The following is a 22,914-nucleotide window of genomic DNA, read 5'->3' on the forward strand; positions in this document are numbered from 1 at the left end:
TTTGGAGATGGATTGTGTTCATTTTAGCCATGCCTGTACCTGCAGCAAAGAGCTGCTACTGCAAGCTTTAAGGCACTTGAACGGCTCAGTGACTGCTTCTACATGAGTTTCATCTGGTCACACAAGATTTCAAAACTTTTCTGGTTGTTAAAATGCAGTGAAATGAGAACTACTCTCCTCAAATGTCAAATGGTGCACACTGTCACAGATTAATTTGTTCTACAGTTTTATAACCCCCCTCACACAAAAAAAAAACCCACCACCAAAACAAACTTTAGGTCAGTTAGAAATCCCACTGGTGCATTCCCCTCTTTTACAGATGAGCAACTTTCAGATGGCCAGGTTTGAGTTGTGCTCAAAATTTGCCTGGACCTTGTTGTGTCACAGATCTTCGGAGTGGGCTCACAGCCACAAGTGCTGTCCTGTGCTCCCTGTGGAGCCTGGGCTGGGGGCATTAGAGTGGCCTCTGCCAGAGATAGTGGCTTGGCAGGGTTACCCCACAGACATCATTAAAACCTAATTGAGTAACCTTAATCTAAAGGTAGTAGCATAATTTTTCAGTGTGAGGTGGTTGTCTGTTGTGTTCATGACTTCAATGAATTAAGGCTTCTTTGCATGACAGCTATTCCACCTGAAATTAGGGGCAGTTATTGTCAGCTCTCTGCCTCAGAAGTACCAACTTCATAGAGGTATTCTGAATTTGTTGCACTTGCAAAATGCAAAAATCAAAACAAACTCTATAGAAAAAGATTATTCTTAACACGTGAAGTAGAAAGGGAAATGAATTCAAGAGGAGGGTGTAATACTTGGGAAAGAAAATGGTTTTCAGAATCAGAATATCCTGAGTTTTGTCTAGTTATATTCTTGTTCTTTTTTTGAAGTAGAAAAAGGTATTGAAGCATTATTACTGAAATGTTATTATTGAAACATTGTTGAAATATTATGGGATTATTCCCACAGTTTCACTGATTAAAATAGAAATCTAATTGAAGGATGTGCACTTTTCACAGCTATTATGTAAATATCTAGTCTTGTATCCCAGTACCTGAAATATCCTGAACAATTATAGTTACCTGATAAAATACCCTGTATGCTGCTTTAAAATGTAAAACCTATTAACACATCAACCAAACTGGAGGGTATATTAAATCTGTAACAATGACCTGTGCTCTATAATGCCTGCATATTCTTCTTTTATTTCTGATCATTATTTCTTGCCACAGTATAAGAGAGATGCTCATATTTCCTAATCATTGCTGGAAATAAAATAGTTAAAATGACTCTTCTAGTATTGCTCAAAGCTGAGTACGAAGGTTTCCATTATGAGTGGCACAAAAAGTTCTTATCTACCCTTTGGTAAGTAGGTGAAACGCCTGTGTGCAATAAGGGTAAGCTCAGTTTCCTTTTAGTGTTATCTAAATACCTAATTTAGTTTTCCTTTGTATGTGCTCTGAAAGAGCAAGTGACAAAAGCTGTCGTTTCTTAGACTGCACCTTGCATACAGATTCAAGTCGTGGGCTTTTTCTGTCTCCAGAAGACAACTTTCCAAACCTGGTGGAGTCTTTCCTTGTTGTCCTGTATCAAGGTACTGCTCACCTGTGTCAGTACTTGAGTGGTTTAACTTGGGCTTGAAATCGGTGTGACAGAAGGGCATCATCACCGCCATACCAGTAATATTTAGGTTTCTGCAAGTGAGCTGTTGTCAAGGGAGTATTTTGGATATAGAGAAGTTTTTAAGTTGTCAATAAACCATTGTATAATCATTACAAATAAAGTAATACATAGAATATAGTTTAATATGTAGTATAAAACAGCTATTTCTGTGCTGCTTACCAAGCTAAGTGCTGGCTGTGTAATTGGAGGATAAAAGCAGTAATTTTCCCATACAGACCTAGCTAAAAGAACATTTTTTTCTTGATACATTTAAGTTGCTAGTGGAAACGTGGACAAGGTTCAGTTTTAGATCTGTTTTTTTTCCCTCCCCACAAAAAGTATCTAAATCAAGGTGAAATATTTGTTACAAGAAAGTGTTGAATTCGATACCTTTTATTTGTAAATGTGGAGGAACTCTGCAGATCTGAGATTTTCTCTTCTCCTCACCCAAGCTGTGAAGATCTCTGGCTTTGCATAATGTCTGTGACATAACAAATACCTTCAAAATGAAAGAAGTAACTGGACACACTCATTTTCCATAAGACATGGGAGTTTGGTCAATACATGCCTTCAGCAGAAGGGAGGGAGACAGGAACATGACATTTGCATCCCTGTTGGCTCAGGGAACGGTTTTGACCTCCTGACAGTCAATCCTGAGGAGCAGTGGGATCACTGGTAGGGTGCAGATTAGTGAAAGCTGATTGGCACCAAGCACCAACCCTTCCCCATGTTTGTAGACGTGACCACTTACAGCTAATAAGCTTATAATAATTTCTGCTTAAGCACAGGTGGTGAAAGTAGCAGTGAAAAAAAAGGTAAGGAGCTTAAATACGGAGAAGATATGGGGCAAATTGTGATGAAACACATGCAGTGTGTGATAATTGTCCCTCACCTTTTGCATGGAGGCTTGTGTTTATCCCAGTCCTCAACGCTGATACTCCTGTTTATACACTAGCTGTAGGGTAGGGGAATCAGAGACTCAGCTCCAACAAGAAGTATTGCTTATCTCTCTGTTACATCAAATATTTTTGCAGTTGGGCATGAACATCAAGACTTTTGAGGGTTTTTTGTAAATCTTGGGCAGGAAATTATTCATGAGGGGCACATTTTGTTGTCTGTCTGAAGGATTCCACATGCACAGAGGAATTGAGGAATGTATTTTGTTTGGTCTTCTGAATGGTTTTGTATTTTGAAAGCCTAAAAAATTCTCTTCTCTAAGCCAGATTGCTTTTCTGATTTGAAAATAGCACATGCCTTCCTGCCTACTTTGCATTTGTTACCTAAATGAAGTAAATTCAGCTTGGAGAGGCTTGGGAAGAAGAGAAGGATTTAAAATTATTTCCTTTTAATTAATCCCAGGAAAATTCTGGCAAATCTGTCTTTTCTTAGCGCATGCTGTATGTCTTTAAACTCCATTTCATTCTGATCTCATAGACAAGTCAGGATAGGTTTTTTCCTCCCCATGATGGTAGTTTGATTTTCCAGTAACTAGGTTTTGGGTTTACCTCATTTTGCTACATACAGAATAAGGAGTGTGTGTTTTATGTGATTTCTTTTTTCTTTTTAAAACCTAACTTTTTATGTAAAGGAAATATTTCAATGGTGGTGTCAGTTAAATCTAGCTTTGAAGTGCTGACCTTTTATGAAAACAGTGTTTTGCTACCAATTGTTATAAGCCAGTGGTGATAACAGGGGTGATAATTTTTTCCCCCTGTAAAATATAAATCTTTGGTTTGTTTAATCATCATGTTATTAGAACAGAGTAAGCTCCCTCTGTGGCAGATTATAGTACCTTCTTTCATTGGGGAAAAAGAAACAAACACGAGCAATACAAAGAAACAACCCAAGGCTTATTTCTTTGTTATCTTCCTTGGCTAACACATAAGGACCTTGGGTCCTACTACTGCTGTACTTCAGAGGGCAGTTGAACAGATAATTTATGCATGTTATATGCTTCTCAGCATATAACATAAGTTACAAGTTCTCAGCAGTCTGAGACAACATAAGGACTCCATCCTGCAAAGTAAAAAACATTCCAAGCTTACTTTTAGAAACCCTTGTACATAATCTTTACAGTTAAGGCCATGAATGGATCCCTGTACTTAATGTTAGGTAAGGCAGTTCAGAGAATTGCAAGACTTAAGTATTTAATCCAAAGCATTATTGCTGTGGTGTTAACTAACAAACTGTCTTCCCAGTGCTACATTCTCACAAATGTTCTGATATTTATATATGAGTTTGGAGTTGTTTTCTATACAAAGCTTTTTGCATATTTATTTTTTATTTAAAATAATTATTAACATCAGGGGAAACTTTTTTTTACTTTTTTTTTTTTTTTAACACATGAAAATAAAAAAGAGTATTTACTAGAATAGTTAATGTGGTTAGTTCTGGTTTACATACCTTAAGTCCTGGTATTGTATCTTCTGGGAACAGTGCTGGAAATAGAGTCAGTCTTTCTAAAATGTATTATTTTTTACTGTTCACCTCTCTGTACAGTTTTTATTGTAGTATACTAGTACTGCTGCTACCTTTTCAGGTTCAGTCTGATAACTGATATGGTCTCCAAGAAAATCTCATTGTGGAGGAAGACAGCTTTGTTTTCATCCCTCTTTAGCAGATCCTGACAGCTCTGCCTATGAATCCAGTGCCCTTTCCAGAATGCTTGCATAAGATTATTCTGGAGAATTCCTGTGCTATCCTGCTACCACATCCCTAGAGTTAGTAATTTTTTCTCCTTTCTCACCCAAGAATATGTTTAGATTTTCTGTATTCTTCAGAGATAACATCCATCATGCTTTCTCACAGGTTTAATTGAAGTTTAAGGCAGTATCTGGCTATTTTTTGTAGCGTCCCTGTAAGTTGCAACCTGAACCAAAAAGGCAGAATGCATGATACTAACCACTTAAATACACCTTGCTTACTAAATGACCTTGAATAGGTAATTTTATGTCTGTCTTCATCCTGAGATCCATAAGCTTCCGATAATAAAACATATATCCACCTTTGCAAAAGCTCTTTGAAATCCATGAGTAAAAGGTATCCCATAAGGTCAAAATATGAATTATTTATTGCTACATGACATGCACAGCATGCAGACTGTAAGGTTATAGATATCTTGTCTGTTCCTTTTTCCCCCTGAGAATAAAAGTCATACCTTTGCAGCTCTACCTAAAAAGTGTTCATTGTATGAAATCTAATATAATTTTATGTGTATGAGTGTGTGATAATATTGAAACTTTGGTTTCTCCGAGGAATTGGTTTCAACTGTTAATGCTCAGCTTAGTTTGAGAGGTGCAAATGTAGTTTTCAAAATAATAAACATTTTTAAACAATTTTAAAATAAAGAATGAATATGAGAAGACCAAAAAAGAATAGTCATTGGGTTTTGGAGCAAGCAAATTAGAGTTTAATGGCATCAAAATCGTGGTAAAGTTGCTACAGGGTAAGAGACACAGTTACAGCTTGTGCTTGTAGCCATTTGTTTTCTAATTGACATGCCAGCAGTTTGCTTTAAGAGAAACTGATTTTTCTTTTAGTATGTTTCCTAGGATTTGTTGTAGGTCCTGTGTTCTCTGCTTACTGCTTACATTGTTTATTTTATTAGTTTAGGCATATGTTGTATGTGTGTGTATGCATAACTTGTCTTGAACATATATATAGGGAGAGGTATAAAGCACACAGAAAGCAAGAATAGGCTTGTTGGAAGAACAAGCCTTCACACTTCAATGTGAACATTCTCAACTGCACTTGGAAATCAGTAGGTAGCTAGCACAGGTTTTCTAGAACTGCTGTGCATGTTCTTGCTGACATATGCTACTTGAATAATTTGGTTTCTCTGTAACAGTTTTGGCCTCTGAAAGAGTGTAAGGAATGGTCTCCAGTGAAGCACACTTAAATTACTTAGAAACGAGATCATTAGCATAAATCTCAAGTATTTGGCCTGTAATTCAAGTCCAGATATTAGGTCAAATTTGTATACAGCTAAATCCAGAAGAGATTTTAACTATTTGCGATAGGCACGAACTTCCTAGTGCTGACAATAGAGGCAAGAGGGTTCTTGCACAGGTTTTAAAACTCCTCTTGGAGATAACAGACTCCTAGATACATTTGCTTCTCTTTAGGATGAAGGGCAGTTTTACACCTGAAGTCATGTCCAGTTGGAAATATTGGGAGAATGTTACTAGAAATCAGATTGTGATGGCAAAGGGAAGCTATTCCCAAGTAGGAGCTTTTTCAGAAAAATTGTTTAAAAAAATTACTTTTATATATATATCAATACATTTAGTTTAGAAGACTGTACTTTTAGACCATAGTAAAGTGTCTGGTTAAAAGGAGCCATCTTCTTGGAAGTATTTCCATTTATGTTGCTTTCTGTATTGGTTCTCTTCCATTACACTTCAGGCATTGTTTTGCATGGTCTTTGTATTTCTTGGATATTTGAATCTAGCCCTCCTCACAACTGTAGAATCTGATGTCTTGGCTAGTCTGATTTTTCTTATCTACCCACCACTCTGACTCTTAAGAAAGCTGAGGTCCTGTAGGCTATATATTCATAAAAGCAATTAATCTAACTTACATATAGCACAGACATTAAGTGAGTGTAGGTATTAGAATTTGCAGGGGTACTGTATCATGGAAGCTTCCTAAGAACCTGAACACTGAATAGGTACTTTGTCACTTCTTTCTTCTTATCTGTCTCAGTAATCTCCGTTGCAAATACAAATGTTACTGTCAGTGTTATGTAGAGGATACTCAGCTCTATTTCCTTTGCTGCTTTTTTCCCCCTTCTATGATGAAATATTTAAAGTCATAAAATAATATTGAGACCACAGGATTTTTTATTTTTTTTAAACTACACTTTCGTAGAGTAGAACAGCACTGTAGACAGGAGCTGTAGTCTCATTACCTGGTTTTCTAAAGTTGAGGTATTTTAATTGTCTCTGTTACTTAATTTCCAGCATATCATTCATTGCTTCCACTGTTGCTCCTCTCAAAAAGTGTTCTCACATGTGCCCCTCAGTGCCCACTGTATATGCATTTATGTAGTACTGACAGACAGTGTATTCAGAATTGCATTAAATACAAAGTCTCCAGGCAGCAGGTAATTTAAGAAATTGCATCTCTCTTGGCTGATAGGGACATGGATTTGCATTTCTTTATGTTTCCCAACATTGTAAAATTTATTTTACTGTAAATATCTTTTCCCCTTGATCTGGAAAGGCTTACATTTCTAGAATGTCATCATATGTTGCACCCCCACCCACGTAAAATTTCAAAAGTGGAAAATGTGGGAATTTTTTTCCAAAGGCCTTTCAGAGAAAAAAAAATCCTTCAGCAGCCCTCTAATATCTTAGCTTTTTTTGAACAGTAATGTCAGCAAGCAAATGCAGTGTCAAAAATGCTTATCAAGAGAATCACACCAGTCTGAGAACAAAGCTTCCTTTAGTGTTAATTCATGGCCTCAGTTCACTTAAATTTCATTGTATCCACTCCCTTTAGGCTCTCTTCTGGGAGTGAAGTGATTGTCCCTGAACCTTGAATTAAGTTAGAATAATTTTCAAGAATATGAGCGGTTATCAGAGAGTCTGTGTCGCAAAACAATAGTATCCAAACCCCACAACTCCCGTAGCATTATGGAATCCTGGAATACTTTTGGTTGAATGTGGCTTTACAGATCATCCTGTTCCAACTCCCCTGCATGGACAGGGATACCTTCCACTAGACCAGGTTACTCAAAGTTCCATCCAACCTGTCCTTGGGCACTTCTGGGGATGGGGCATCCACAACCACTCTGAGCAGTATGTTCCAGCACCTTGCCACTCATAGTGAAGAATTTTTTCCCAGTATCTAATCCAAACTTACCCTCTTTCAGGTTAAAGCCATTTCCTCCTGTCCTGTCACTACATGCCCTTGTAGAGTCTCTCCTCAAGTTTCTACTAAGTACCCTTTAGGTACTGGAAGATTCTGTAAGGCTTCCTGGAGACTTCTTCAGGCTGGACAACCCCAACTCTCTTAGTCTGTCTTTATAGGAGATGTACTCCAGCCCTCTGATCATTTTTGTGGCCCTCCTCTGGACTCACTCCATCAGATCCATGTCCTTCCTGTGTTGAAGGCCACAGAGCTGGATGCAGGACTCCAGGTGGGGTGTTAAAAGAGCGGAGTAGAAGGGGAGAATCACCTCCCTTGACCTGCTGGTCACATATGAAATAAAGAGAAAGTCAGCCTGCCCATGTTCAGGACCCTACATGGCTTTACCATTCAAAATTAGCACTGCAGTGTCATCTGCAAATCTGTTGCTACTAATGCACATCACAAAACAAAGTCTGTCTTGAAATATTTCTTAGCAAATAGGACTGGATTACCTTTGGACAATGGTAGTGGCCAAGTACTTGGAGTTTGAGGTGGCCCTGTTGGGGCATCCTGCTTCTCAGGTGGAGGTGTAGTTTGCAAACAGAGCACATCAGTTCTCTCACAGTTGCTTTGACTGTTGGATTGTGGTTGCATTTCTGACTTTGGAAGGTAAAATATGATTTTATGTCCAGATTATTTCAAATTGTCTCTGTGTTTGTCATACTGCTATTAAAACTGACAACAAAATGGTGGTTTTTTTAGCTCTTTTTGACTTGGTATGTTACATGCCCTGCCTGTTCTCTTTAGTTTTGGGAAAGAGATTGCACAGCAGAAAGGACAGTTAATTTAAACTTGGCTGATTTCTTCTCAAAAGGATGTTTGCTTCACTTAAGACAAATGGCTTAAACAATATTCTATATTATTACATTATTAACTTGGAGCTTAGAAAATGTAGGTTCTTAAGAACCTGGGACTGGCAATTTTTTAAAATCTAAATTACTCATAAGTCTTATATTAAAGGTTATTTGCTAATGATTTTAAGAAATAGTCCTGTGAACTGTCAAGTACTGCTTTTTCAAGATGAGTCATGACAGCCATGTGTTTGAAAGATAAAGATGGGAATCTCTTTGCCAAAAGGAAAGCAATGGAATAGCTATGTTTTCCTCCAAACTTGACTCTTCTCCTCATTTAGCTGACCTTGTATCTTCTTGTGCTTCAGTACAACATGCTTAAATGCAGTCTTCAAGAAAATGAAATGCACCGCCCATATTGTTGATATTTTGATTAAAGTAAGATTTTTGAGATTGCTTTTGTGGAAAATTCAAAGTGTATAGACATGGTGTGGGTCACTAATTTTACATTGAGGGAAGATCTGTCAGGCCTGCTATTTGCAGTTGATAGCAGATGTAATGTGTCTGCCTATCTGTTTTGAGAGATTATTTGACTTCTTCATACTGATGTGCATTATGACATAAATGTGTGTAGGATTTGCTATATGTTCTAAATATTTCAGATTAAAATGGCCAGGCAGTATTCTGCTTCTGATCTTTTCCCTTCAGTCTTAGACAAGAACTGACTTTGCAGTTGATTTTAGGGATAACCTAGTACAAAGTAAAGTTGCAAACAGATTCCTGTTTTAGAATTCAGTGTGTTGAACTTTTTAAAAGTTAACAGTAGACCCAAGTTCTGACATGTTTCCTCTTATCATAGACTTAAATATTCAGTGCTAACCACACTGGGGATTAGTTGACATTGTGTAGCATTTCTGCTCAGAATTAAGTCTCTATAAGAATTGTCTTGTTTCTACTGTAAATATTTACCTGCATACCTAAATTTTATTGCTTCTTTACTTAAATGAAATGAGTATTGTCTGACATGCTTTAAAGGTGTCATTTGTTATTACTGCCACTTATAGCAAACCTGCAGTTTTGTGTGATAAGTGAGAAAGTCTAGTTTCTGTTGAACACATAGCTGTTATTATGTTAAATATTCCTTAATACCTTACATTCAGTTATTGCTGTTAAATTGTCACAAAGGTTGTGAGTTCTTTTCCTCTTTTATTCTCACAAGTGGGATTTCTAGTTTCTGAATTTACACAATACTAAAGTTAAATGCCAAGTTTGTCACATCTACCTCATTATAAAAATTAGCATAGACCAATTGTCCTGAACTTGATATTTGTTTCATAGCAGAATATTTAATTATTTTATTGTAAGTCAAATTAATTTCAATTGTTCCTGCTTTTCCTTTTACTTTTTGTTTTATTTGATGGGCTGCAGTCTCTGGCTTTTAGTTTTCTCATCAAATTGTGCCAGCTCTTGTAGTTCTCAGGAGTATTTGTGCTTGGGCTCAGTTAAGTCTCATGGTTCTGTCGAATACTGATGGAAATTATCACTTGAAATCTATTAATAGAAAACCAAACTTTCTTCAGTTTCTCTTCTGTACTTCATCTTGCCCACTGATATTTTGGATGTTTAATAGTACCAAAATTTGGAGCATTACCCTGCTTTACTGTGTACTACATTCTGAGTGGTTAAAGCAAGGGGTCAGTCATCAATCTTTGCTGTTGATTGTCGCCGTTCACCACCCAGTATCACTAAGTGCTGCTTCAGGTGCTTGTTAGAATTGATGGGAGTGGATGATGCAATGTTAAATTAGCTTATTATTTATTCTCAAATTTGTAAAAAGCAGCTGTCCCTGTGTTCCAGTTTCTCCCAAGTGACACTAATTGTAATCAGTAGCATCTCCTTTCTTCATTGAGGTCTCTTGGAAGGATGCAAAAGCCTGGAATTTCAGGATCTGCAAGACAGAGTCTCTGTGCCTTTCCTGCTTGCTTCTTACAGGAACTGGCTTTTCAAATGCAAGGTGATGTCTGCAAGTTAGAAGTTAGCAGTTAGAAGACTGCTGAATGTTGATGAGACATGAGATTTTTGTGACTTCCTGGGAAATGTTAGTCCTCTCTTAAAAAAGAGATCTAGGTGCAGAGACCTGAGTATTTGTCACCAGGTATGGCAGAACAATTTGCTGTATCATGAAATAAAAGATAGAGGTCCCACTTGCATTAAACACAACAGCAAGTTTCTTTTTCAAGGGAAACACAGGCAATGTATCAAATCTTGCTGAGTTCACACACTGTTGCTGTTATGGCCAGCTGGAGTGTTACACTGTTCTGCCCTGCCTGGTTATCAGAAACCTTGAAATTTTACCAAATTCTTTAATCTCTAATCCTCTACTTTGATTTAGTCATATGATGTAATTTAGAAATATTTTATTTATAGATAAGACTACATGAAGGAAAACCTGCCTTATCCTTGGATTAATTAGTATGGTTTTGTTTTGCTATTAATAAACATTTTCTTGTCCAGGTTTATCTAGTTTAAACTTTTGTCTAACTCAAATCTCAGCCATTGAATCTTGTCAGCAGTCAGTCTGCAGATTTTGGGAACCTTTTACTATTAAATGTCCTTAGAAGTACTTCTGTTTTGAGATGGGGTGAAATAGAGTTTGAGCTGATTTTAAAAATACATTCACTGGAAGGCACATTCTGTGGAGCATAAAGTAATTTATTTTTAAAAAATCCCAGACTCTTTATAACTTAGCTACATTCTGTTAAAATGCATGGTAGCACTAGATGTTAATACATTTATGTAACATATTGCGTTAATACAACATTTTTTTTCTATGCTCTAGTATTTCCATTCTGGTTCTGCTTTTCTCTGCTTGCTAAACTTCCTTTGCTGAGTTCCTCTCGTGTGTCCTCAGCACGGATGGAAGCAACTCATGGTCTTGAACTTTTCTCTCTGTGGGTTGAGGCACATTTCCACCAGTGAGCACCTCTCTGTGTATAACCTACAGACAGCACTGACAAGCATTCTGCTTCAGAGGCTTTGGGCAGGAGAGGGCAACCTTTTTTAGCCTGCAGGAGGAGAAAGAACTGAACCAGGAACTGACCATTTCCAGACTGCACTGAAAGAACCCCTTTTTCTTCTCTTGTATCCCTTCTTAATTAAAGGCATAGGAGTGAAGCAGTAGAGATTAAAAAAATAAAATGAAAAAGAAATCCTCATCAACTATTACTCAAAAATTTAAATTAACCATAGTCATCAAACTTGTCTTAAAAAAAAAAAAGCACAATTGTCAGTGGACATGCCCATACAGAACTTAATTGCTATATATGGCACACACCTCAATATTGAATTCTCCAGTTAGATGTTGCAGATACTTGCACTTGGAATGCTCTGAGTGGATGGCTGGGTGTGTGTTTATGAAAGTTATGAGGGCTTTGATGAGCTGTCTTCAAGAAGCCTGGACACTTTATGAAATGAAGAGAGATAAGAAGTCAACAATTACATCTAAGAGGTTGAGAGAGGAGGGAGTGTCTTTTCATTGCCCTCGTATGGACAGAAATCAAAAGGTTCTTAGCACTGTAGGTGCATTTACTGCTAATACAGAGACTGACTGTGAGCAGTTCCAGATGCTACAAATTTCAGTGATATGATTTCTGTGCCCTTCAAGAGGAGATGTGAATGTCAGAAAAACTAGATTTATCTACAGTAGTCTATTTATTTTTCATCAGCTGGTAAAAGGAAGAATCCTAGTTTTCAACTAGGAGTTTTCAGTTAGGAGTTCCTGAACTTATAAAATGTCAATGTCATTGACATTAAAGTCAACAGGTTTTCAGTTTTTACTTGAAAAGCCAATTTTTTTGTTAATGTTCAGTTAGAAGAGTTTGAAAAAAATACCTAATATTTGAAAACTGTGTGTTTGCATCTGTATTTATTGAAATGTAACACATGTAAATCACTATACTGTCTTTGTTCTTTATCTGAGCAGTAATACCCTTATTGTGCATCGTAGCAGTCAATCCTAATAGTTTCTGGTTGTTCTCTATGCTGGTGTAGTGCCTTTCCAGTCATTCTCTCAAGGAGTGAGACTTAATGCTGCCCAGCTTTCCTAAAAGTCAGTGTCCTCATACCTTGGATAAAGCCTAGTGAGTCAGCTTTGCAATCTTAAAAACACAGATTGAAATGTCTTGTTATTTTGCAAATGAAGGCTGTTACTATAGCTGTCAATTTGGGTACCCCTTTGGCTACTGCAAATTGATAGGACTGAAGGGATTGTGTGAGTGGAATTGGATCATCCTGGGTATGGTATAGAGAGTGAGAGAAAGGATTTAAAAGTTACATTTTGGAATTAAAAAGACTGAGAAGGTGTTTTGAGATGGCTTTACCAGTCTTTGTCTTAAGTGTGAGTGTGTTACAGGGTCAAAGAACACCAGATTGTTGTGGTATGTCCTGTCTGCCTGATTCGCTCTTTCTTAAGAAAAAATAAAGAAAGAAAAATAAACTTAAAAAACCCTGTGAAATGCATGCAATGAAGGCAGTGTTCTCTTTATCAGTTTCATTTATTTGAACATAAATTGTAAATGTTTTTGTGAAGCTGTATCTTCCATGTGTCTACTGCAAAGTCACCTGTGGCTGGGCAAAGAAAATGAAATACTAATGAAATACATTTCTTTGAGAAAAGTTGGGTGAACCTCTTCTGCTGTGTAAGGTCTGTGTCTTACCCTAACGTGATAAAAGTCTCTAATGCTAGAACTAGTTTTGAATGTCACCTGCTCATCCCCAAATTAAGTGTAGCATTCCTGTGAAACAGAGCAACAACTCTGTCATTTCATTGGAGGCATATATTTACTTCCTGATAAAGCCAAACAGCCTTTCCTTCTTTGCTGTTGTGTGCTCCTTTATTCCCATTCAGAGCAGTGTTTTCTGTCAGGAGTATTTTTTCACTCAGTTCTCCTTTCCCTTTTTGTCTAGAATTAGTCTGTACACTGCAGTGGAATGTTCCCACTTCTCCATTAGCTTTATCTTTATTCTGCTCTTCACTAAGCAATTTTTTTAACAACATCTATGTCATTTCACTGCTTTTTCAGCCTTCAACTCCTGTTGCTACAATGACTCTTTTCTGCTGCCTCCTTTTTATTTACACATAACTCTTTCTTTAACTCTGTGATTATTGTGTTTGTGCTCACAAATATTGTTTTGACTTTAAAATTCTCATTTTTTGATTCCTGTAAATATTAGTGAGATAGTTCTAGCTATGGTATCTGACTGGGATGCTCCCATTTCTTATGTTTTCCTTAGATTTGTACTTCATAGGTGGTGTTTTGTGTGTGTGCATACTTGTGAAAGCTCATTTTCCTTCTGGTGATTGTCTGTTAATATATTTTCATGAATATCAGAGATGCTCTCCCTAATCTAATAGGTTTTGTCCCATTAGTATCATTTTCCAATTTAACCTGTATGCTTGATGCATCTTCTTTAGATAAAGAATTCATATGGAAAATGCAAATGAGATAAAGTTAAGATTGCAAAGCAATTCCTGTTCTTTTGGGGTGAAAGTTTTATGTAACTCCAAATAATGTTAATTTTGTTTACCCTGTGCAGTGTAGTGCTTTGAGAAAGAGGCCTGGGAAAAATAAACCCCCTCAATTTCCTGTGAATATGTTTTTCTGCTGAATATAGTCTCCTTATGGAACCAGATTATTTCTTGCTGGACTGAGGATCTTTCTCACAGGTTCCCTCTACAGCATGGAAAAGAGAAAAGTAGAAAATAGGATTCACGCTGCTCCAGAAGGGGCCTTGTTCCAATTTCATTTTCAGCTGCTTTGCTGCAGAAAGGTTGGGCCTCAGCTCATAACACTGATCATAGCATTGGAGCAGGTTTCCCCAGAGCCTTGGGCAGGGCTGCTTTCCTGAGCAGAGCTGTCCTTAGGGAGAGGGGTAAATAGAAAGGGTGATGGGGCAGCCACTATTTCTTCACAATTCTCATTTTATTTTCCTGTGAGTACAGGCAGTCTCTTAACACTGTTTTCCAGTTTCCTGGAGAAATTATAAGTTAATTCTCAATGCTGTCTTTAAGGAGAATGAAGTGGTGTAATGAGATAAGATGGAAATAGAAGAAATTACAGAATATTCTGAGTTGGAAGGACCCAGAATGATCAAGTCCAACCCCTGGCCCTGCACAGCACCATCCCTAGGTCACACCATGAGAATCATGCCTGAGAGCATCGTCCAAACACACCTGGAGCTTTGTCAGGCTTGGTGATATATTTTCTAATATCTCCTCTAAAGCAAAAGGAGATAATTCTGTTTCTTGATCATACAGGAAAAGAGCAGGTACAAAGCTGCAAAAGTTGGTCTGTGAACTTGACAGTTGTTTTACAGTGCTTCATCCACAGCTTTCTCAAATAGTTTGCAAATCCCAGCGATAAAATATCTGGGTAATGCTACGCTGGTCTGTGCCCAGCTGCACTGCCCACTGCTGTCAGAGGAGGGGGAAATAAATTGGGTATGTTTATGCAGTGTGCCAGGGTAATAGGGAAATGGTGCTAATGCAGAAGAGGAAAGGCTTGTTCTGTAGTCTGTGAACTACTTAAGTGAAGGCAGGACAGAGCATTATGCTTGTCTGTGTACTTTGCCTTTTACAAGCAGGAAGCTTCTGAATAGTGAGGTGCAAACCCGCCTGGGGGTTTGGCATTCAGGAGGGAACTCGGAAGCTAAAGCTTAGGTAGGTTTCCCCACTTGACAGTGTGTTTAAAAAATGCTAAGATATTTGTTGTAGTACTGAGTTAAAGCAAGATAAATGATGTCACTTAATATGTAGAAGCACTGACACTGGAGTTTGTAGTGCAGCTCATTTGTTGTTTGTGCTTTTCTGCATTTGCTGGAGAGTTGGGCGCTGGGGGGAGTTGAACCATAGGTTGTTGCTGAGAGAAGAGTATTTATTGCAGCAGAACTAAAATTACAGGCAAAATATTAAAATACTCTAGGGGGAGAAGAATAATTCTAGCATGCCAGATACTCAGTATTAAGCATGCTTAATATTCAGTTTATACTCATATGACATGTTTATGACCAATGTGTGTGCACCAACAAAGGCACTGCTTAAAAATGTATTCACTAATTAGTTTCGGTGCAAGAAGTAGAGAGAGCCCTTATATTTCTCTTCCACATCGACAGCACTATTTGCTTTTCGATAGAAGAAGATGCAAAATGAATTCAAGTGTGCCGGGTTAGGGTTTCTCCAGGAGTCGTACACTTAAAATCAGCAGAAGGGAGGGAGGGGAGTTACTCTGTTATCATCAAGCTCTGCTAATGTAGCCCGGCTGCCACGTGACTGCAGAAAAGGCTATTATCTCAATGAAAAGGAAACTGCTTTTTAGAGCAGCAACAGAACAGAAGCAGGAGGAATTTTCGAGTACTCCACCATGCTGGATTGTCAAAGGGGGATCTCTCTGATCAGCAGTTAGGGAAGGATTAGCGTGGCCAGTTTGTCAGCTGTCATTAGAAGCAGATGACAGAGATGATAAGCTGCTGTGTGCGCACGTCCTCACTCAGCATGTGCTTTGGTTTACATCAAGACATAACACTGGTTTGGGATAATGGAGAGCTGATATTTTTAAGGCTGTAAATTTACTGGTACTTGTCCCTCTTTTTTATTTTTTTATTTTTTCATTTTTTTTGAATATTTTTCCCCTCCTGTTTTCAATAAAAAAAACAGTGTGATGTAGGAGATTTATCTACATCTTGATCTGAAGACGCAGAAAAACTAATAGGATCTACCTTCATCTGCAAAGACTGGAAGATGACAAGGTGTGTTTCTGAAGTGCTGTGACTTCATTGCCAGTGCTTTCTCTTTTCATGTATGTGTGCTTCTGTGTGCATCATTGGTGTCTGGATGTTGGGGGTGTAGGGGGGCTAGGGGGTGTTGGTTTGGGGGAGTGGGAGGAACAGCTATTTTCTATTTGAGTAAGAGAGTTTAAAGGTAATGTTTCTAAATAACAATTGCAAAGAAATCATGTAAATTCAAGTCTGCAGTTTCTGTTGTGTCCGTGTCCTGGTCTCCCCCCCACCCCCTCCCGTTTTAATGGCTACAGGTGTACTTGTGGTTTCCTGTGACAGTTTTATGGGTTTATGCGGCTAAATATACCTTTGTGCACAGGAAATATTTTTGTAAGCAAGTTTTCTGGCATCAAGAATAATGCACAAACCCATCTAAATTTTCCCACTGTCAAGAGGAGGTGGAGCCTGAGAGTGTCTTTTTCATTGCAGTAACTACTATTCAATATTCAGTAATTTATATGCACATGAAAAATTATAAAGTATGTCACAGTGAGACATTTTTGCAATAAACCTTTCTCTTTCTGACCAAGAGATTGATAGACAAAACACATTGAAATATTGGTAGTTGTTATATAACTTTCTCTGTTCTCTAATCTTAATAGTTTTCTTTACAAGTACACGATCATGTAAACAGAATGACATTCAGTTAATCTTCAGACCTCGTATTTATCTCATGGTTATGCATGATGATGTCATTAAATATCTTGGCAGTATTTACCTTTCTTTTAACCTTGGGAGGACAGCATTTAATATTGCAGATTAATTAACTAATAATATCCCCCTCAGAAAGGTTACTGGTAGTTACTTGTAGTAAGGTGAAGACAGTATGCTGTCTCCCCTGCTTGGGAAGTTGTTGCAGGCTTGTTGACTTTATTTTCCTCTCATACACAACATTAAGCCCAGCGTTTCTCCTTAAATCACAGCAATAATACTAATCCTGGACCACAAAAAAAGAAGCTAAAATTAAGTGATTGGATTTGTGAAGGAGTGCTGGTTGTCATTTCTTCAGAAATTTGCCTCCAAACTTAAGGGCAGGGTTGAGAGGATGGATATGATCAGTCATTACTGCAGTGCACTGGCAGTTTGCAAAAAGTGTGTTTTCCTGGATTCATATTGAAATAGTGGTGGTGACTATCATGCTTAGAGTCGGTTTAATAATTAACTAAATACATACAGGAAATGCCTTAGTTTATTTTATTTAGGACTTTGAAAAACTCATGCTACTTTGAGATAGGAGGGAGAAAGGAAAATATTATTATTTTTTAAATTGATGTAGTTTGTGTTTGAAGAGACTTTATTTCATACTGTGAGGGCAGAGCCAGAAACATAAACAAGTTTGCGCTATTTATTTGCTTGTTCTCTTTTGTCTCGGTTTGATTATTTTAATTGCAGCATAGTAACATTTTGGTACAGAGGCCTAGGGCAGGCGGTGCCGTTGAGTAGAGGCTTGAGAGCCTGTCACGTTCGCGGCACCAAATGTCGAAGCCACAAGAACAATGAAACTTCCTCTCTGCTTCTTGTGTTTTCTTCCTTTATTTCATTACAGAGGATCTAACGAGATAGTGGGGGCTGAGTAGTGCTTTCTGATATGTTGGCACTTAGGTTTTGTAGAAAAATAAATTTTTGCTGCTCGTACAGTCATTTTGATTTTCCTGATGCCTTTTAGGATGTGTTAAGGGGGGGAAACTGGAACAAAATCAACCTTTTGTGTAGACTGTGTTCTTCAGGTGGCTCTGTGTTCTCACAAAACTCAAGTTGGGATGTTTTCTTTTGTAAGCAATTTCTTACAGAATTCTGTATCTAGCAGATATAAAACTATCTTTGACCAGAGTAATTTTGTTTGCCCACTTTTCAAAATTATGCATACTTAAGTAGTCAAGAGGGTTACACTGGTAATGTTCAGAAGGTGTTGCTCTTCTTCTTTTTTGTTCCCCCCCCCATTTTGTTGTCATCCCTGTAAGGAAAATTTCTTGTGCAGGGAAGGAAGGAAGGTGACTGCATTGCAAAATATACCAATATTGTAAGAAAAAAAGCCCTTCTTGGAAAGTGTGAACTTGAGGTATACTTTGAAATGTTGTTTTTTCACTCCAGAGTTCTTAGAACAATTTTTAATATTAAGTGTCATTGGAAAGTCAACTATCTGGTTAGATTTTATAATGAATTTTATTTATTTATTTATTTATTTAATTATTTATTTAGGCTAGTCATAGAAAATAATGAGGGAAGGTGTGAAAACCACCTTGCTTCTCAGATTCTACTGTAATAAGTAGAATAAGTTTGTTAGCACATTACAATATATAATAGCCCCATAGTTGTAATAAGAAAGCTTAGTTAAGGACTGAGGACTGGATCTACAAGCCAAGCTGTTGGAGCTGAGTAAATGAGAAGGGTGTTTGTAAGTTGATAATCACTGTACTTGTGAGGAAATCCTGATGGAGTCCTTTTACTGCCTGCATTTCTCCTTAGCTTCTCTTACTGCTTATCTTCATCTGTGGCAGGCCTTGAAGGATGTCTGAATTGGACTAAAAGTTATTATTAGCAGGTAAAGCTTTGGTCTCTGGAGGTGAGGCATAAGATGTGAAAGCCTGGGTCTTTCAGAAGTGGGCTGGTCTCAGCAGCCAGGCGTGAGGCTGTAACCCCTGCTTATTGCCCTGACAGCTGGAGGTGCACAGAGGGGCCTTGGGGAGGGCTGTCTGGGTGGTGAGGATACAGAGCATAAGGAACAGTGCAGGAATTGGTCAAAAATTGTAAATGAAGACTCAACCCAAAAGTTTATGATAGATGCATTTAATTTGCAGTGTGTATTGTACCATCAGGATGCTGTACTGCTGTGATTTTCCATTCCTGATAGCATAGGCTGTTGTGATTGAGCAGCACGAGATTCTCATGAAGAAACTTCTGTTAGAACTGCATGGAATAAAATTATTTTTGGTCCTTTTCCTGAAGTTTTTCCAGGTGTTCAGTCCAAGTAGTTACAAATGTGTGTTATTTTTTGCTTTGAGGCAGTGTATTGCAGACTTCTGGTCAGCTCCTTCTATGAATGTAGTGGGTGTTCCTGTCTTTAGCAATTATATTCCATTACAGTCCAAAATTAAAAATACTTGGAAATAGTCATTGATTCCTTCTTAGCACTTGTGAGTCTTCTTTTCTAGAAACTGTTGCATTATGAACAAAAATTAATTCCAGTTTATTTTTACAAAGAGAATAAAATGGCTCATAATTAGCATTCAGCTTTAATAGCAGAGTAACCTTGTTTTCTTTGGGCTGCAGGATACAAGCATAGCTTTTTCAGGCCCATGGAATGATTTATGACCTACAAAAGAGAGAAATAACAGTTTGACATCTTCTTCTAGTAGACTAGGAGGAAAATCGAAGCTTCAGTGAAGTCAGTGATAAAATTCTGATTTATTTCAGTTGAGTCATAGCGTCCCCATAGAACTGTTCAATTTTCTTACAGTGTCGTTTCTGCTTTGGGGAGCTTATAGAGAGCTGTTGTAACGCTTACAGGGTGCTGCCTGTAAGCATTGTGGAGGCCAAAGGTATATATGGATTTAAGACAGAATTAGGCATTGCTGAAGATAGGTCCAGAGGGAGGAGGAGGCACAGCAGCACTGCAGCTAAGCTTGTACCACTGATTATCAGAGACAGTGGTGTCTCTGACATCTGCAGCTGCCTTGTACCTTCTTCCAAGATACCTGCAACAAGCTTCCATGGCAGACTAGTCACAAACTAAGTGTTTCTTTTGGTTGACTCATATAACCATTTCTATGAATGTTTTATTTGGTCACAACCTGTATTCATACACATATATATATATACATACATATATATATATATATGTGTGTGTGTGTGTTTGTGTGTATACACATAGATGCACATGACTACAAAGCTGGTGTTCATCAGATTTTATTTCTTGGCAGTTGACTAAGTAAAGCAACATTTTTATGAGTTTAATGCTTTTAAGTGCTTTAAAATGGTAATTAAACTTTCATCTTTTTCTGTTATTGCTAGTTGCATTTTTTTACTGAAGCAAGTAAAATGAAGACCGACATGAAATTTGAAGTTGTTAGTAACTGTTATGCATGTTCACAGACCAGTTTTTGAACTCAAGGATGTATTAAGAACATCAAGTTAATCACACTTTGTAAGTGTTGGCAAGACACTCGTGTGTGGCTCTGACATAATTTGGTGGCTTTAATTTTTGTGCTTAGTAACAATGTGCGTAGTTAGTGTTCTCAATAGCTTTACCAAAAGTTTTGTGTCCATCTAGCATGTATTTATTTTAACTACAAAACTAATTCTGCATGTTTTGAGGTGATACAATCTTTCATGCATATAGCTGTATTCTCTCAAAAAGCATGTATTAAATTGGTTGCTCTTCCAACTTTATTAAGAAAAAAACTTTTTCTCCTTCCCAATTCTTACGCTGCTGCTCCAGTATAAATGGATGACACTGGTATGCATACCAGTATCAGCAGGAAGCACCTGCTGAGGGAATCTACCTGTTCCTACAAAAACGGGATGGGAATAGAGGCCAAACTCTCCATCTGCACTCTCCCGTAACATCCGGAACCACATCCTTGCCACTAGGCAGGCACCCTCTGGGACCAGGGTCCTGGCAAGCCATCATAGGCTGAGGAGGACACCGAGTTTTCCAGGACAGGCACTCTAAATGCATTTCAGAGGCAGAGAGGATGGGTAAGCTGTACTGGGCACTGTAGTGAACAGGATAATTTGGCTATACAATGTAAAGAAGTGGTGCAGCATTCTGAAGTTCTAGGGGGCATAGAGGGCATCAAAGTGAAGTCCAGTTCACCTCATAGAAAGCTAAAGTTACCGTCATTGAGGCCATTTGTGGAGCTGAGTACTACCATTTGTTTAACTTGCATATAAGTATGTTTGACTTCAGACTATTGTTGACTTGCAACCCTCAGGAACAAAGCAGCTTGAATTCTTGATTCTTAATTCGAAAATTTGTTATTATACACTGTTAAATTAAATGTATGCTTATGAAAACATCTCAGTGTTATAGAAGGAAGTGTGGAGTATGTATCTTGTACATATGTGTGCAGTGGGTTATTCTTTCACCATGATAACAATATCAAAAATTATAGAAATATTATTGATACTGTGTAGGTACACTTTCTGCAACTCAGAGTTTTAATTCAGTGCTTGGCATTCAAAAGAATGGCCTGAAATTTCAACATGCTTCCTAGTAATGGGTGGTTGGATAGTAAAGAAAAATATACTCTTGGTGCTGTAGGTATGTGAAAATTGAAAACATGAGTTCAGTTTTTGATGAGGCTCCAAAGAAGACACTTAGAGTTACTGAAGTGCAACAAAAGTTTCACTAAGGTTATGTGCTTTCAGTAAGTGTATCTACTCTGGGGCTGAAGGAACATTACTTTGATGCCCAGGTTAGATGTGAAAGGTGGCATGCAACATGAGCATCTTTTTGCCAGAGCCTGGGCTGCACATCACATTGCACCTGAGTGTGCAGACATGCTCAGCTGGTCCTAGTGACCAGGAGGACCAGCATCTCTCCAGCTGTGTGAAGTCATTGAAACTCAGATTAATAAATGAAGGAACTGAAATTCAAATATGATAGGTTGAATATCTCTGTGTATAGGTCCTATAACTCTACATGTTACTTACCATATGCACCTTGTGTGGAAACATGCAGTGTTTCTGTCTGGCTTGCACTCTACTTCTTACCTATACAGAACCATGTTTCCTGAGCTTTTTATCAATGGAATATATTTTATCAAATGTAAACAGGCTGGTGTTTGACAGGCAGTTAACTGGAGTGAAATCCTAGTGTAGGCAAGCCCACATTACAGAGATGTGTAAATGCCTTTGTTTATGTGATTGGTCATATTTCTCTCATTGCTAAGATGGCATCTTGAAAATCACACCAAACTGTATAAGCTTTCTAGTGTTGTAAGTAATGCATACATTTGTGTCAGTTCTGAGATTAGAAAATGTTCCTGGATTTGAGTTTTTCCACTGTGCCTTACACTTGTGAGAGTTTCTCCATTTTTTCCTCTCTCTCAAGTCTGATTTTCTCTTTGCTCTCTGGTGGTTTCTGGAGAGGAAAGTCGGTGTGGGAATTTAAGTGGACAAATAACAGTTTTGAAACTGAGATTGGCAGAGAAGATTCAGTAGGAGTCAAAATATGCTTAACTCACTGTTCCAGAAGTATCATCAACTGGAAATGAAAGATGTTTAAATACAAAGTTTCCCATAATAATACCATTTTCTGTGTTTTTAGATTTGCTTCATTTATCAGCTATGTTATTCACAAAGTTTTATTTTAAATCACAGTAGATATGAAACACTAAGTTTCAAAATCAGTCTCATAAGTTGTTAATAATTGTGAACTATGAGAGAAAAATCTCGATTAAATAAACAACTTATGTGGGAATTTGGACTCCTTTTCCAAAGCAAATGCTTGCAGGCTTAGTATTTTTGTAGCCATAGTTGAATGCTTATTAAATGCATCATAGGAGGCTGAATGGATTTAGAATAACTTCAGGTTTGGTTTTTTGACTTAGCTACCTACCTAATACAAACAAAAGGATGTAAGAGTGACATAGATAGATAGATATGTATATATTCTGGCATTATATTTTGTTATTTAATTTCTTGTTTAAAGAGAAGTTTTAGTGATATTAACCTGCAAATTTTGTCCTTGAGTACTGAGAGTCACAAACAATTCTTGATA

At 37.6% G+C, this 22,914-nt stretch overlaps 1 protein-coding gene across 7 annotated transcripts in view; it reads left to right on the plus strand.

The window, feature by feature from the left end:
- NCOA2 (nuclear receptor coactivator 2) overlaps positions 1 to 22,914 on the plus strand; it is a 188,642-nt gene that overhangs the window by 82,580 nt on the left and 83,148 nt on the right. The window contains exon 4 of one of the 7 annotated variants that reach the window (XM_014255672.2): positions 16,069 to 16,160. The exons of the other annotated variants lie outside the window; for them this stretch is intronic. The gene's annotated coding sequence lies outside the window, so the exon portion shown is untranslated. The remainder of the gene's footprint in view (positions 1 to 16,068; positions 16,161 to 22,914) is intronic. 7 annotated transcript variants of the gene reach the window in all.

Source organism: Pseudopodoces humilis, chromosome 1, assembly GCF_049639895.1.
Source record: "Pseudopodoces humilis isolate 2021_Gansu_Grassland_sample_001 chromosome 1, ASM4963989v1, whole genome shotgun sequence".
NCBI classification, from domain to species: domain Eukaryota; kingdom Metazoa; phylum Chordata; class Aves; order Passeriformes; family Paridae; genus Pseudopodoces; species Pseudopodoces humilis.